Source organism: Triticum dicoccoides, chromosome 2B, assembly GCF_002162155.2.
Source record: "Triticum dicoccoides isolate Atlit2015 ecotype Zavitan chromosome 2B, WEW_v2.0, whole genome shotgun sequence".
Taxonomy (NCBI): domain Eukaryota; kingdom Viridiplantae; phylum Streptophyta; class Magnoliopsida; order Poales; family Poaceae; genus Triticum; species Triticum dicoccoides.
The window spans coordinates 61,664,474-61,674,024 of NC_041383.1; positions in this window are offsets into that span (position 1 = coordinate 61,664,474).

Sequence of the window (9,551 nt, forward strand, 5' to 3'; positions counted from 1 at the left end):
TCCCCTCGTTGCTGGTTTCTCCATAGATAGATCTTGGTGACAGGTAGGAAATTTTTTGAATTTATTCTACGTTCCCCAACAGGACGCCGGGCAGTGGGACGGCCGTGCTGAACGTAGCAGCACAAGACGTCCGGAGGAGGCTCCAGTCCCAGGCCGCCACGGTGAAGTAGTATACTCAGGAGTTTCTTGCAACGCGGTCAGCCATTCGGGCGAGTCTTCTCTCTTTTTGCTAATCGCTCTTGATTTCTTCCGTGGGGGCGCGTCAGTGCACCCACTGGGTGTAGTCCCTGAGTTCCGAGTCAGCTGCTGAGCAGGCGGCTTGGAGCTTCTTAGTAGACTTTGATTGATGTCTTGTTCTTACTCGCACCTTCGTCCCATTTGCAGGACTATCACAACCTCCATGCTGCTACCTTCAACTCCCAGGCCCGGGAGATGAATCAAAAGACCGGTGATCTCACTGAGAGCCGGAGTAAGTGCTTCAATTTTTTATCTCATGTGGGGGCGCGTCAGTGCACCCACTGGGTGTCATCCTCGAGATTCAGGCCTACTGCTGAGCAGTCGGGTCAGATCTTTCCTGACGACTTCTTCCTTATTGCTTTTTTCTTCTTCTTCATATCTACAGGGGCCAATGCCGACTTGAGGGAGCAGCTAGGTGGGACGCAGACCGCCATTCACGCCAAGGAAACCGAGTGCAGCGCCTTGGCTCAGGACCGTGATTGCATGGCCAAAAAACTAACCAACCAGGAGGAGAGCCACAAGGCGGCCCTGAAGGCGGCGCAGGACATCGAGGCCGCCCTAAAGCCGAATATGAGACCGAGGCAGTGGGCTGGGCCGAGGCAAGGCAGGCGCTGAGCGAAGGCTATAGCCGGATCGAAGATTTGATTGATGGTAGGCGGCCTTCTTCCTCATCCCTTTGCCCTCCCCTGTCATCTGGTCTGTCTTCTGATTTGTTCTACTTCTTTCTTCTTTGTGCAGAATACTTCCCTGGTTACTCCGTTGCCGCCAACCAAGCCAACAAAGCTCACCGTGATGCCCGACGGCAGGCTGGGCTTGAGATAGCATCGGACGCCAGCCAGTCGCTTGAAGAGCAGCTTCTGGTGATTCAAGCCCGCCTCCAGCCGTCTTATCGTATGCTCCGCCATCTTCAGCGTGCCGGGGCACAGGTGCTTGCCGCCCTCTGGCCTGGCGAGGTGGTTCCCCGCACCCACAGTCGGACTGTCGACTGGCTGGAGGTCGCAGTTGGCCGCTTCGAGGCCTGGAAGGCTTCTGCAGCCCGGTCCGGGGCTCGGCGGGCGCTAGAGTTCATCCGGGCTTGGTATCCTGGGCTAGATTTGGCCCAGCTGCGCACCTGGCGGCAGGAGGCTAACGAGGAGTTGGAGGCAGTGCGGCCGGCTATCATCCAGCGTGCCTCAGCGATCGCCTACTTTACCGACACCAGCACCTTTGCCCCTGAGGTAGACGAAGACGACGTCGCTCAGCCGGAGGAGTGGTTCGGGCTGAACCCAGCAGAAGGGGAAGACTCGGCGTAGGATATCGATTCCAACGACGAGGGCGAAGAGGAAGAGGAGGAGGATGGTGAAGACGTCGCGCCAGACGGCGGAGCGACCAACCAGCCCCAGGCTGATCGTGCCTCCAGCAACGAGGCGCGTGCAAGCGTGCCGCCTGCAGCCGGCGACGATCACGCCGACACTCGTCAGCCGGCCACTCCTCTAGCCGACATTGCCGTCTCCACCAACCTACCTGACTCGCTTGTTGCTCCCTTGGCCTGATTCACCGTCTTTATTTTCCTGCTTGTTACTCTTTTGAACAACTTTTTATTAAATTTGCGCACTTCCACCCATTGGGGGTGTATTCAAACTATGTTGAATGCTGGCCTTGCGAAGGCCTTTTGTGTAAATGTAATCATGCATGTGCTTGGCTTCCGTTCCTACTTGCTTTTCATCTTTTGGCTGTTTTCCTTTGTGGCCCTCCCTTGGTCGCCGCCTTCCCAGCCGGACAGCTGCTCTGCAGTCTGTGGCTGGGTAAGGGCTTGGCTGTTTGGGAGGACAAGTACTCGAACTTTCTTAGATTGTAGCAAGGTGAAAGGGAATCCAGCCAGCCGGCTGCTCTGACAGCCGGTTGGCCGGGTGGGAGGCCGGCTTGTGTTATAAAAGTTTGTTAGTTCTTAGCCGTTTTTCATGTGGGCATCCTTTCCTGCCTTTGGCTCTTGCCAGCCGGACAGTCGATTCTTCGAGCTGTGACTTTCGACAAGAGAGGGCTTGGGTGCCGGCACACTACTTGTGTGACTATAGGTAGAACTTGAATATAACTCAAGGCGGCTAGTCCCGGGCCGACTGATCGGACCCGGTGCCGGACGAGAAAACAAATGTAGTAACATAATCATAGGCATGATGCTCATCATTCATAGATAAAAGAGGGTAGTCCCCGAGTGCTGCTCGGGGGGCCCGTTGTCTTGTACTTAATACAAATGGTAGCGTGGTACATACTACATTTTAACTGTAAAATCTTCGGAGAAGATTGGCGTTCCATGGTCGCTCTGACTTCTTGCCGGAATCATCTCTCTTGCGTGCCTTCGGCTTCTGCGCGTCGATCAGGTAGTAGGAGTCGTTGCCCAGAGCCCGGCTGATGACGAAGGGGCCTTCCCAAGGCGCCGAGAGCTTGTGTTGGCCGGCTGTTCACTGGATCAGCCGGAGCACAAGATCACCCTCTTGATAGGATCTTGGCTTGACCTTCAGGCTGTGGTAACAGCGTAGGCCCTGCTGGTAGATGTCCGACCGGCTAAGGGCTAACAACCGTCCTTCTTCCAGCAAGTCGACACCATCTTCTCGTGCTTCCTTAGCCTCCGCCTCCGTGTACATGGTGACCCGAGGTGAGTCGAACTCAATGTCAGTTGGGATGACAGCCTCGGCACCATGTACAAGGAAGAGAGGGGTGAAGCCGATTGACTTGTTTGGGGTAGTGTGCAAGCTCCAGAGGACAGCCGGCAGCTCGTCGAGCCAGCAGCCGGCCGAACGCTCCAGTGGCACGACCAAGCGGGGCTTGATTCCGGAGATGATGAGACCGTTTGCTCGCTCGACTTGGCCGTTTGACTGCGGGTGATCAATGGACGCTAAGTCCAGTCGGATGCCCTGTGTCACGTAGAAACGTGCCACTGCTCCCTTGGCAAAATTCGTGCCATTGTCTGTGATGATGCTATGTGGTACATCATACCGGGTTGTAATATCTACGATGAATGTCACGGCAGTCGGCCCATTCAGTTTCTTGATCGGCTTCGCTTCAATCCACTTGGTAAATTTGTCCACAGCGACGAGCAAATGTGTCATGCCGCCGCGCGCCGTCTTGAACGGGCCCACCATGTCTAGTCCCCAGACGGCAAAAGTCCAGGTGAGGGGGATGGTCCTGAGTGCAGAAGCCGGCATGTGTTGCTTGGAGCCGAAGACTTGGCACCCTTTGCAGTGTTTGACTAACTCCTTGGCGTTGTCCAAAGCAGTCGGCCAGAAGAAACCATGGCGGAAAGCTTTAGCGACGAGTGATCTTGAGGCCGCATGGTGGCTACATTCGCCTTGGTGGATGTCTTTGAGGATTGCTATGCCCTTCTCTGGCTCGACGCGGCGCTGGAAGACTCCAGTAATGCTGCGCCTAACAAGCTCTCAGTTCATTATTGTGTATGCTCCGGCTCGGCGTTGGACTTGTCTTGTCAAGATCTCGTCAGTCGGCAGCTCTCCGTTTACCAGGAAGTGGAGGATGGGCTGGGCCCATGATGGAGCTGTGACTTCTTCTATTGCCAATACGACTACTGCGACCAGGGCGGGTGGGCTGGGTGGTGAAGAGTTGGAGTCGGCCACCGCCTATTGTGTCGATGTAGTCCCCGGGCCGACTGCCGTAGTCCCCGAGCCGGGTTCTGAAGTCCCCGGGCCAGGTGCGACTATGGCAGTCCCCGAGCCGCCTGTCGAAGTCCCCGAGCCGCCTTCTTGGTTTGTCAAGTCAGATCCGATAGCGTCGGGGTCAGGCGGCACGAAGATGGAATAAGATTCTGGAGATGGCTTGACAGACGGCTTGAGGAGGCGTTGGAGAGAGACGCCGGTTGGTATGGCTTGTCGGGTGGAGCCTATTTGTGACAGGGCATTTGCTTGGTCGTTGTCGGCCCGTGGCATGTGGAGGAACTCGCATCCTTCAAAATATCCGTTGAGTTGCTGAACGAGGAAGCGGTAGCTCGCCATGTTTGCGTCCTTGGCGTCCCAATCGCTAGATGATTGCTGGACTATCAATTCCGAGTTGCCATAGCACAGGATCCGGCGGATGCCGAGTTCTTTGGCTAGCCGGAGCCCGTGTATGAGCGCCTCGTACTCGGCCACATTGTTGGAGGCGGCAAAATGAATTTGCAATTTTTATCTGAGCTTGTCGCCCTTGGGAGAGGTGAGGATGATGCCGGCTCCCAAGCCGGTGCGCATCTTGGATCCGTCGAAGTGCATCCGCCAATGAGTGGAGTTGGGGGCCGGTGGGAGGTACTGGGTCTCGGCCCAGTCGACAAGGAAGTCGACCAATGCCTGGGACTTGATGGTGGTGCGAGGCTGGTAAAAGATTGTATAGGGAGCCAGCGCCATGGCCCATTTTGCCAGTCGGCCGGATGCATCCCGGCTGCCTATGATCTCGGCGAGCGGGGCAGTGCATACGACCGTGATGGGGTGCTCATGAAAGTAGGGTTGAGCTTGTTGGCGGCGAAGTACACACCATAGCACATCTTCTGATAGTGTGGGTAGTTCTGCTTCGAGGTGGACACCACTTCACTCAGATAATATACCGGCCTCTGGACTAACTGAGCTCGGCCTTCTTCTGGGCGCTGAACCACGATAACGGTGCTGACCACCCGGCTAGTGGCGGAAATGTAAAGGAGCATGGGCTCTTTCTCAGTCGGTGCCGCCAAGACAGGCGACGTGGACAACATCTTCTTTAGCTCGTGGAAAGCTTGGTCTGCCTGGTCATTCCACTCGAAGTGAGTGGATTTCTTCATGAGTCGGTAGAGGGGGAGAGCCTTCTCTTCGAGCCGGCTGATGAAGCGGTTGAGGGAGGTCAGACATCCGGTAAACTATTGGACATCTCGCAGCTTGGTGGGAATCTTCATTCTCTCTATGGCCTTGATCTTCACCGGGTTGCATTCAATGCCGCGTTCGGAGACCAGGAAGCCTAGAAGCTGGCCGACTGGTACTCCGAACACGTATTTCTCGGGATTGAGGTTGATCTAAAACCGGCGCAAGTTTTCAAATGTCTCTCTGAGGTCTTCCAGCAAGGTGTCGTGCTTCTCCGTCTTCACCACAATATCATCTACATATACGTGGGCATTCCTGCCGAGTTGCTTGAGGAGGAATTTCTGCATGCAACGCTGAAAAGTGGCACCCGCATTTCTCAAGCCGAATGTCATAGTCAGGTAGCAGAAAGCTCCGAACAGTGTGATGAAGGCGGTTTTCAGGCGGTCAGGTGAGTCCAATTTTATCTGGTGGTAGCCCGAGTAAGCATCCAAGAAGCTCAACAGCTTGCATCCGGCTGTGGAGTCTATCACTTGATCAATCCTTGGCAGAGCAAAAGGATCTTTAAGGCTGGCTTTGTTGAGGCTGGTGTAGTCAATGCACATGCGCCACTGCTTGTTCTTCTTCAACACCAGGACCGGGTTGGCAAGCCACTCTGGGAAGAACACCTCCATAATGAAGTCGGCTGCTAGAAGTCGGGCTATTTCTTCTCCGACTACTCTTCTCTTCTCTTCTAACAGGTGGCGCAAGGGCTGCTTGACCGGCTTGGCGTCAGATCGGACATGTAGCTTGTGATCGGCGAAATCCGTCAGAACACCCGACATGTTTTTGGGAGACCATGCGAAGATGTCCCGATTCTCACGGAGGAAATTGACGAGCTCACTTTCCTATTTGCTGTCGAGGCCGGTGCCCATGACAGCGTACCTATCTGGGTGCTCCGGGTCCAGAGGTATCTTCTTTGTCTCTTTGGTCGGCTGGAAAGAACCTTGAGCATCACATTCCTTGGGGTCAGGGGACAGGACCGGCTGCTTGTCGGCCATGGCCATGACTCGATCCAGCATCTTCTTCTCTTCAGCAATGACGAGGGACTCGGCCAGCCGGCTGCTGGCTGCCGCACACTCAGAGGATTTCTTGTAGTCTCCAACTACGGTGATGATGCCCTTGGAACTCGGCATCTTCATCTTGAGGTAGGCGTAGTGGGGCACAACCATGAACTTGGCCAGAGCAGGTCAGCCAAGCAGTGCGTGGTAAGGGCTCTCCAGATCCACCACTTCAAACCATATTGCTTCTCGGCGGAAATGATCTTTGTCCCCAAAGAGAACATCTATCTTGATCTTGCCGATTGGTGAGCAGGACAGGCCGGGTATGATTCCGTGGAACACGGTCCGACTAGGCATGAGTTGCTTCGTCTTGATGTTCAGCTTCTCCATGGTGTCACGGTACAGTATGTTGATGCTGCTCCCGCCATCTATCAGCACATGGGAGAATCGGGCAGCTCGCCTTTCTGTCGGTAGGGTGGCGTCCAAAACCAATGCATAAGAGCCGGGAGACGGCATCACCTCTGGGTGATCGGCCCGGCTCTAACTGATCGGCTTCTCCGACCAGTGCATGAACTCGGGGTTGTTGGAGACGACCGTGTTGACTTCTTGGTGCTGTGGGTGCCGGCTGCGCCGGTCTTCAGGCTGGCTGGTAAAAATGACATAGGCGGCATGCTTGTTGGGGAACTCGTCTTGAACAGCCCCGACCGCTGGCCGAGCGGCCGACGGGTGAGGGGCTGGAGGCGGCTGGCCAGCGGGCGGAGGCGGCACCAGCCCTTCGCCCTTGGAGATTTGTGTGAGCCAATGGCACTTCCGAGTCGTGTGCTTGGATGCCTCCACGCCGCTGTGGAACTTGCAAGGGGCATCAAGGGCTTGCTCATAGGGAGAAAGCCGACTGCCAAGCTGGCCTGCCGCCCTTCTGCCTCTTGGGCGTGGGCTGCCCTTCGGGTTGTTCGTCTTCGACTGTGGCCACCTGCCGACTGGTGGAAGGCGGCATAGGAGCCTTGCGCTTGTTGTCGTTCTAGTACGGGCGTCGGCTGGAGTCTCTAGCCGGCGTCTTAGGAGCCGGAGCGAGCACCTTCCCGGAGGCATCTACTCAGAGCTCGGTCTTCATTGAAGAGTCGGCCGTGGGTTACTTGTCTGCTATGACCAGCAGCTCGTCGAGGGTAGTCGGCTCGTCGCAGAGGAGCCGGTGCTTGAGGAGGGTGCCTTCTCGGCACCCGGCGGTGAAGTACTCTATGGCTTGAACCTCGTGCACCCCCTCGTAGGAGTTGCGGAGCTCGGCCCAACGCGTGAGGTAGTCGCGAGTTGATTCATCAGGCCCTTGAACACACAAGGAGAGCTGTCGGGGCTTGGGAGCCCGTTTGTAAGTGCTGGTGAAGTTGCGTATGAAGGCTTCTATGAAGTCTAGCCAGCTATTGACGCTGTAGGGCTTGAGGCTATTGAGCCAGGTGCGTGCTGTGCCTTGGAGCATGAGGGGGACATATTTCACGGCAACCCGCCTGTTGTCGTTTGCTATGCGAACCGCAGTGGAGTAATCGATCAACCAGTCTTCCGGCTTCACGGAGCCATTGTACTTGGGTGTGTCTCTCGGGAGCGAGAACCCTTTCAGGAAGGGCTCATCACGGATGCGGGGGCCAAAGCAAGGCGGGCCGACATCATCTTCTTCTTATAATGCCAGGGATCGTGCTAGGCGGTCGATCCGATGGCGGGCGTCATTCTCGCCGACTCCTTCACGGCGGCCTAGTCGGCCGCTGAGAGTCGGGTGCATGACAGGCGGTGTGGTGGGGTATCTCTCCCCACGAGGCGGAGGAGGAGGCGGATCGCCTCGTCGTTCCACAGCTCGAGGACGGCCTTCCGTGTCACGCTCGATGGTGACTCGAGTCCGACTGCGGCTAGCAGCCGGCTCCTTCTCTTGCCTTGTGCGGGCGCCGCCCGTAGTCGGCTTCCGTGACGTCACGCCATGCTCTTGGCGAGGGGGGCCTCCAGCGCGGACGCCGGCTTCGTGCCGCTTCGCGGCCGCATCAATCAATTGCTGGACGCGTCTTGTCATGTAGGGGACCTCGTCGGCCCCTAGTCCATTCATCTCGTCTACGACCGACTGGGCGACGCGTAGGTTCTCGAGAGGTGTGGCGTAGACTGGGTGGTCTGCTCCCTGCATGTCGGCGATGGCCACGCCGCGCTTCTTGACGACGCCGGACCGGCTCGGCCCGTCGGGAGGCGGAGTACCAAAGGCGGCGCGATCGACTTCACGCTGGTGAGCCTCAGTGAGGCGTCTCATGGTGGCTATCTTCTGGCCCTCTGCAATGAGGGCAAGGCGGCGTGCCTCCAGCACCTCGGCGTCGGCGTCGGCCGAGATGGGGGCGGACAGGTTGTGCAGCGCCGCTTGCAGGGCGTCATGCGCGTTCTCGCTAGAGGTGACACCGTGGCTGATGACTAGCACCTCGGTGACGGTGCTGCTGCACTGTCGGCTCAAGGGAGAGGGTCATCGAAGACCACCACGTTGGTAGGGAAGGCGTCAAGCGATGCCGTGTCGGAGTCGACAAGCATCGGGTCGGTGGAGCCAACCGACTGCAGATCCACAGCAGGCTCGCTGGAGACGTGGAGTTGGTCGAGGAGGCTGACGAGGCGACTCTCTAGGCAGCCGGTGCCCGCGTCGGACGCGGGCTCGTCGGAGATGTGAGCCTCGCCAAGAAGATCGGCAAGGCAACTCGCCGCGCAGGCGTCGTCGACACCTTGCAGCGCGTCGGGGCAAGCGCCATCGGGAGTGCCGGGCTAGCTACGCTCGTGGGGGAGGAAAAGGGTTCCCGTCCAAAGCAGGTGTCCGGACGACGGTGCACCTGGCCCCATGGTGGGCGCCAAAGTCGGGTGGTTGGTGGGACATATGCCAACGGGTGGCTTATCATTATGGGAGCCAATAAGACATCGCCGGTGCCTGGAAACGGGATGAGGTGAAGACATGCACGCCGGTGGATCTTACCCAGGTTCGGGGCTCTCCGTGGAGATAACACCCCTAGTCCTGCTCTACGGGGTCTCCGCATGATCACTAGATCAACAAGTAGCTACAAGAGGCTCCTTGAGCTGTTCGGCGAGAGGAAGAAGAAGGGCAAGGCTAGCTCTCTTCTCCCCTTGATGTTGTGTCTAAAACTATCAGAGTCCAACCCTTTGCATGGGTGCCCTGGGGGGGTTATATAGGCCTACCCCCAGGGGTACAATAGTAATCCGGCTGGGCACGGGTCCTAGCCGTGAGTGTCTACGCTTGCCGGATTCTCCGCCGGCTTTGGGGCCCGCCGACTGGTGGGTCCCGCCTGCTGCTGGCCTCTGGGCCGACAGGCCGGCCACACCGCTTGGGTGTCTTGTCGGGGGCTGGTTACTGTTGCCTCACCCTTGATGACGAGGGCTTTGTCGAGGTAAGCATGTCTAAAGTGCCACCACCTGGCGGGCTCTCACTGTAGCCCTACCTCGTCTTGTCTCCTTAATGATATGCGTA